This window comes from Anabrus simplex, chromosome 6, assembly GCF_040414725.1.
Source record: "Anabrus simplex isolate iqAnaSimp1 chromosome 6, ASM4041472v1, whole genome shotgun sequence".
NCBI lineage: Eukaryota > Metazoa > Arthropoda > Insecta > Orthoptera > Tettigoniidae > Anabrus > Anabrus simplex.
In genome coordinates, this window is record NC_090270.1 from 206,117,717 (window position 1) to 206,124,593 (window position 6,877).

The window sequence follows — 6,877 nt, forward strand, 5'->3', positions numbered from 1 at the left end:
CTCCCCCCACCGCGCACTTCTAATTCCCAGTCGCCGCTACTGGACGATATGATGGTAAACGAGGTGAAGTCAGGTTGTGAGTCCTCTCAAATTTAATTATTATGTTGATGAGGTGATAGTACCTTACGGGGATCACTGTAAGCACCTAGGTGTTAACATAAAAAAATGACCTCCTATGGGGTAATCATATCAACGAGATGACTAAGAAAGGTTACATACTTGTTCACATGGTTATGAGGGTATTTAGGGGGTGTCATAAGAATGTAAAGGAGAGGGCGTTTAAGCCTCTGCTAAGACCCAAATAATTAGAGTACGATCCCAGTGTATGGGACCCACAACAGGACTACCTGACACGGGAACTGGAAAAAATCCAAAGTAAAGCAGCACGATTTGTTCTGAGTGACTTTCGACAAAGGGTTGGTGTTACGAAAATGTTGCAAATTTTGGGCTGGGAAGACTTGGGGGTAATGAGACGAGATACCCGACTAAGTGGTATGTTCCGAGCTGTCAGTGGGGAGATGGCGTAGAGGGGCATTAGTAGACGTACTAGCTTGAGTGGAGCGTTTAAAAGTAGGATATATCATAGTATGAAGATAAAGTTGGCATTCAAGAGGACAAATTGGGGAACACAGCTAAAAGAAGTCACCATAAATGGTAATAAAATCAAAATAGTAACTCAGTTTAAATATCTTGGAGAAGTAATAACACATGACTTAAATGAAAAAATCTCAATCCAAGTAAGAACAAATAGATTAGCTAAAGCACAAAAATTAACATGGGATATCTACAAAAAGAAATGTCTATCAATAAATACAAAAATAAAACACTACAACACAGTTATAAAACCGGAAGCTACATATGCAGCAGAAACACTCTTTTACCTGAATAAACAATCAAAGACTGACAGACTTCAGAAAATTGAAAGGAGGATTGGAAGAACCTGTATCAACAAAAAATATCAGAAAGATGGACAGTGGCGGTTAATACCTAACAAAGTCGTGTACAAAGAGCTAGAACCCATTACAGATACTATGCGTAAGAGGAGACTGGGATTCTTTGGACATATCATGAGGATGCAGGACTCGAGACTTCTGAAACAACTAGTACAACACAATCTCGTCTCAAAAAATACCACAACAGGATGTAAATGGATCAGAGAAGTAAGAGAGGATCTGAAGGAAATAGGCCTTACAACAGAAGACACCAAAAATAAGATAAAATTGAATACAAAACTCAAGAATACAAACCTCCGCTTTACCCTTACACAAAACAAACCAACAACACGCACATTTTCAACTGAGGAAAGGGCACGAAGATCGGAGCGTCTGAAGAAGTACTGGGAGGACCGCAAAGCCCGAACAATCCCTTCAAAGAGACCTGAACGACGGACTGACTAAAGTGATCCTATGTGGTCATAAAAGAAGAAGAAGAAGAAGAAGTACGAGGATTAAGGGATTGGAATACTTTATCAAGGGAAATGATCTATAAATGTCCAAGTTCTTTGAAAACGTATAAGAAATGGCTAGTTAAACAACTGATAGGGAATCTGCCACTTGGGCGACAGAGCTAAATGCAGATCATTGATTGATTGATTGATTGATTCAGTCAGTCAGTAATGTATTCATTGATTGATTGTATCCAGATGAAGTTTTTACATGTTGAACCTTTGTATTCACGGACAATACAATGCATGTACATACACAGGTAGTAAAAGATACAGTGTGAATCCCACATCAGGTAAACTTGTATGTGGGGTTCATGAATACAATATCTAGATTATGTACATCATGGCATCTAGTGAATAGCATTTACTCCATTAGCATATTTGTGATATTATACTAATTTTATGAACTGTTTTCCTGCATTTGGTGTAATAAGCAGGGAGCTGGAAATGAGAGGCATGTGTTAAGGAGAGTGTTGTTTTTTTAATAGAGAGGAATAGTGTGCTAGTTGATTTAAATATTATAATGGATATTTTTAAGTTGATTTACTTTGTAATAATTGTTAATGAGCCATGTGAATAGTATTTTTGCAGAGTATTCTAGTTGCCACTCCATTGTATATCCATGGCCCTAAACAACTTAGATTTATTTGTCCAAGTAAAGTTTTCCGGCGTAGAATACTTATTCCAGTTCTGTCTTGCAGCGTAGTGCAAATTAGTGACTTGTATTCTTTGCAGAACAGCTTTAAATTTTTATGCATGTATAGGGTCACTGACTGCACAAATAGCTGCCGTATGTTTTGCTGGAGCAGTTCATATGTTGGAAACATCAGTGGCTTTTTGTACATGATTTCCAGTATGTAGTTTTGGCATGTATTTACCTGAGCCAAGTGTGAATCAAGTATTCCACCCCAACTGTTAATTCCATATTGCAGTTGCGATTGAACCAGGCAAAGTATACAGATTTCAAGACTTCTGTTGAAATAAGATTTCTAATCCTGTAAATATATAAATAAGCTTCTGAATTTTAATGATCTAATTTGATGCATGAAAATTCCATTTCAGACAACTGTCTGTAATAATCCCTAGGTGTGGAACATTTATTGATTTCTGTAAAGTTCAACAGTTGCAGTTTTCATTATTGTTGCAAATTAGTGTGTGGAGTCTTCGTGTTAGGTTATCTGAGGGCTGCGTTGTTTTATTATGCGAGAAGAAGAGAAATGTTATTTTATTTTCATTTAATTAAATAGGTGGTTGTTTAGCCATTTCTGAACTATGAATAGGGATTCTTGAGCTCTGTTGAAGGTGTTCTCCCAAGTTTCACCCGTAACTGTGACTACTGTGTCATCAACATATGAGTTAATTTTTGCATTACAGTTTGATTCACACAGATCATTGACATATAACAGAAAAATAATTGGTCCTAACACTGTCCCTTGGGGTACTCCGATTTTTTTACTTGAACACTTTTGCTTACGGTACCCTTGATCCTTACCTTTTTTATTCTGTTAGAAAGAAAGTTTTTAATTAGATTTAGAGGAATTCCACGAATGCCTACTTTTTCAAGTTTCCTAAGGAGTATATTGTGGTTTACGGTATCAAATACCTCTGTTAAATGCAAAAATATAGAAATACTCCTTTTGGAGCAATCAATGATTTTATACAAATAATCAGTTAAGGAGAATAGTGCATATTGAGCGCTAATTATTTGGTCTAAAACCAAATTGATTTGGCGACAATGTGTTTGACCTATTCAGGTAATGAAATAATCTGGTTTTAATGCATTTCTCTAGTAATTTTGAAAGGTGGGTTGTGAGAGAAATTGGGCGATAATTGTTTAACTCTCTCTAATCACCAGATGTATGGATTGGGACTATGATAGCAATTTTGAATGGGTCTGGAAATTGTCCTTTAATTAGTGATAGATTAAAAATGTATTGCAAAGGCTGTAGAATATGTGAACTAATTGTTTTAAGTGTTTTACTAGAGATGTTGTAATAGCCATTGCCTAAGTTATATTCTAGTGCAGCTATATAACTCATTATTTCTGTTTCTGTTATAAGAGTAAAAGGATAGATTGTGGTTGTGGTATTGTATGAATGTCATATGAGTATGTTTCATTAGGTTCTTTGTTGGTACTTATTATTTTGTCAGCAAGTTCTAAACCTATACCACTGAAATAAACCACAGATTTGTCTGCAGTGATAGTCGGTTATGTTGTTTATTGTGAGTCTGTAAGTTTTATGCTATCTATATCTGAATTTATGTTCTCTTTCTTACATGTTATATCGTTTGTGCTTTTCCATAAGATTTTATAATTGTTTGAGCTTGACATAATTTTGTTAGAATAGTACTTATCTGTTGCTCCTTTAATGAGCCTGTTTATCCAGTTTCGGTATGTTTTATGTTTATTAATAGTGTTTGTTTAAGATCTCGTCATTATTTGAGGACCTCACCTTTTGTTTCACATTAGTCTGGTGTAATTTCTCCCTTATTCTAATGGACGTTAGGATTTCAGTTGTGATCCATGGTGTTATCTATCTGAATTATGATCTTACATATCTTGTGTTAGTAGAGTGTTCAGAGATATATTGAGTTAAAATCCCAATAAAACTACCGGCCACTTTGTGGATATCATGTGTATTCAGGACGAATTCCCAAGTTTCCTTTTCTAAGGCTTTATTTAAAGCTTCAACATTTATTCTGTCATTGTTCAGTGTTTCTCCTTCCATTTTTGGCATATGATATTAGTGGGTATGTTTTATATGAGAAAGCACTGTGATCTGTGATACTGTCATGTAGAACATATGAGTCAAAATTGTTATTTCTATGGGATTTAACATGCATGTGATCCATACATGGTCTAGATTTTGGTGTTATTCTGGTTGCAGAATTGACGTATGAAATGAAACAATTATCACTTACGGTGTTTATGTAGCCCATTCATTTTTAGTTTTTTGAGCGTACGGACCAGTTGGGCTTAAAATGGCAATGTTAATATCTCCTATTATTATATAATGTGTGACTGCAGGTAGCTGCTGAAGTGTATTTCCTAGTTCTTCTGTGAATTTATTTGGGCTTGCGGAGGGTGATCTGTACATATCAAGTATCCAGTAACTTTCTTTATTATATTTTAAGTTGAGTAGGCTACCATATGCAGCTTTCAGGGTTTTCACAGTAGATATTGCAGCATTTTGAATGAGGGTTACATGTGTGTATATCTTTAAGCTGTCATGTGTAGAATTTTTGGAGGGTATGAAATACTCATTATATCCTAAAATAGAGAAGGGTATTACCCCCTTTATTCCCCGTCGGCTCAGCCGGAGAGCAAAAGTCCTAATCGTGGACAGTTCGCTGTCGGGCCTTGCTTGTTTTTAAAGGGCAAGTAAGATACAAAGGTTGACGACAATCAAAAACATTAAAAAAACAGGTTTGACATTTATTAAAACTAGCACCCAGAAAAACAAATTTAACGAAATTAGCAAATAAATCTTGATGAATTTTGTTCAAAATCCTTCTTCACAATTTGCCTGATTTGTTACACCTTCATTCTCCACTCATATCGAAGCTTGAATTTAACTGAAATATACAGTAAGTATACATTAGCCCACATCTGGCTTGAATAAAGGAATAAAATTATGCTGGGAGAACCTCCTCTTAATAATGGTAGGATTATAAACAAATTTCAAGAAAATTAAATACCAATAAGCTTTCCATGCCTCGTAAATTATCCTAGGCCATCCTAGAGTGTTCTAAGCTGTTGTATACTATCTTATGCTATCACGATAGCGCCCACTTTCACAGAAAGAAAGTTTTCATTTTATGAAGAAATTAATTAATAGGGGCGTCATTAACTTTCACAAATACTATCAGAAATATTATAACATTGTCGTCAATCTCGTGAATAAATTCCATTAACATTATTACGTTTATCTAACGCGAGTTCCACTGAACTGTGCTTTTGAAATATTTTATTATGTAAATTAACTGAAGCATGTCTATTCAAGACTTTATCACCATTAAAATACATTCACAAGAATTGTTATTTCCACGAAACTCCTTCAACACTGCTCTGAATAATATGCGATATTAATCAATTCACGTTATCTGACGCCTCAAAAATGAAATTAACAATACAAATTTTGGGTATCTTGCCCATACGGTTGAAATATTACGCACTTATTCATTTTGGCTGGTACCTGAATGTTACTTTTACGTAAATTTTAAATAAAACTTACTAAATGTTTCAACCATCTCAAAATAAATCATCACAAACAACGCTGAAAATAACATGGGCCCAACATGGTGAACACGTGGCCACGTAAGAACCACATTTCATTATATCACAGAAAAATTGTAATTAACTACTACACTCACTCCACAATCACACAAATGATACACGATTATTATTTACATACACTGACTGACAGTGACAATGCAACACCAAGGATGAGTGGTTCGAAAGGGATGAAAGTTGGGGGGAAAAACAGAGACGGTACGGATGAATAATTGATGTTTATTTCAAACCGATATGCAGGTTACACAATGCGCACGGCATCGACTCAGTAGGATGTAGGACCACAGCGAGCGGCGATGCACGCAGAAACACGACGAGGTACAGAGTCAATAAGAGCGCGGATGGTGTCCTGAGGGATGGTTCTCCATTCTCTGTCGACCATTTGCCACAGTTGGTCGTCCGTACGAGGCTGGGACAGAGTTTGCAAACGGCGTCCAATGAGATCCCACACTTGTTCGATTGGTGAGAGATCCGGAGAGTACCCTGGCCACGGAAGCATCTGTACACCTCGTAGAGCCTGTTGGGAGATGCGAGCAGTGTGTGGGCGGGCATTATCCTGCTAAAACAGAGCATTGGGCAGCCCCTGAAGGTACGGGAGTGCCACCGGCCGCAGCACATGCTGCACGTAGCGGTGGGCATTTAACGTGCCTTGAATACGCACTAGAGGTGACGTGGAATCATACGCAATAGCGCCCCAAACCATGATGCCGCGTTGTCTAGCGGTAGGGCGCTCCACAGTTACTGCCGGATTTGACCTTTCTCCACGCCGACGCCACACTCGTCTGCGGTGACTATCACTGACAGAACAGAAGCGTGACTCATCGGAGAACACGACGTTCCGCCATTCCCTCATCCAAGTCGCTCTAGCCCGGCACCATGCCAGGCGCGCACGTCTATGCTGTGGAGTCAATGGTAGTCTTCTGAGCGGCCGCCGGGAGTGCAGGCCTCCTTCAACCAATCGACGGGAAATTGTTCTGGTCGATATTGGAACAGCCAGGGTGTCTTGCACATGCTGAAGAATGGCGGTTGACGTGGCGTGCGGGGCTGCCACCGCTTGGCGGCGGATGCGCCGATCCTCGCGTGCTGACGTCACTCGGGCTGCGCCTGGACCCCTCGCACGTGCCACATGTCCCTGCGCC